Below are 1195 nucleotides of genomic sequence, written 5' to 3' on the forward strand. Positions count from 1 at the left end.
ACTGTTATTCTTCCTTTTCCCGAAGAAATGGCCTGTTTACAGATCAGTATATTTCTCAGCCTGCCTCCCTGCCCATATAAAGGTAGGCGTTTTTCTCTATCCTTTTCAGACTAAGCTGGTGTTTCTATTTCAAATGTCTTGGGTTTCCTATGCCTCTTACTGACTTTCACTCCATTAGATGAAACCAAACCTACAAACCTTTTCAAGTCAGGCCCCTCTCTGGTTTGGATTGAGTGTAGGGTGCCGTGGGATGATACCCTTAAAACTCATAGAAACCATTTTGTGGAGTTGGTAGGGTCTAGGAGCCGCACACTGAAATCTTCTTAAGTCTTAAAGGTTTTCATAGCTGCAACCTTGAGATGATCCTTACCTTAAAGGCCACTTGTTTAGAGCAAAACCACCGTGGATGGGAACACAATGAAGGAGGTATGGTTAAGAATCTTCAAATATGATTAAATATCTTTTCACTATGATAAATAGCCTTGTGGTTGGAGAACTACTAAGTTCTAACTCTTCAGGGTGTGTGGCTAAGGGACCTTAGACCAGTTACTGGATGGTTGGCGTGAGGGCTGGGCATGGGGTGGAGTGCCAAGGAGCACAACTGGAAGTTCTAACCCTGATGTTACACGGCTGATTGGGAATGTGGCTTCAAGTCTTACTCCTGTTACTGAAGGGCTTAGGAGGGCACCTGCTTACAGGCTGTCTCATTATCAGAACACCATGTTCTTGGTGATCTGAATGGGTGTGACTGGAGACCCAAGGTTGTCATAGCCGGAGGACCAGGCTCTGAGACTGGAGTGCTGGGGACAATATATTGTCAAGGGGGCCCCAAGACATGACGACTAGGGACTAAAGCCTGAAAAAAAGCAATAAAGGTAGTTAGGGGATGATTCAGCAAAGGCAACAATGTAGATGTTTCAGAGCTAGGAGGAGAGGGGCAAGAAAGGGGGCTGCAGATGAGAGGAATGGCTAGGGGAAGCCACATTTCCTGGAAGATTCCCTCCCCTCACCTGAATCCCCTGAATACAGTCCCCAGATTCTCTCCCTATACAGGGGACCAGACTTTTCCAATAAATACAGAGTGACTCACAAAGAATTGAATTTTTATGGAATAGTGGACTCAGCAGCTCAGGATTTCTGTAACACTCCTTATTCCCTATCTTCATAGAGAAGTGAATGAGGTACACAGCCAAGG

The sequence above is a fragment of the Balaenoptera musculus genome, chromosome 15 (assembly GCF_009873245.2).
Source record: "Balaenoptera musculus isolate JJ_BM4_2016_0621 chromosome 15, mBalMus1.pri.v3, whole genome shotgun sequence".
NCBI lineage: Eukaryota > Metazoa > Chordata > Mammalia > Artiodactyla > Balaenopteridae > Balaenoptera > Balaenoptera musculus.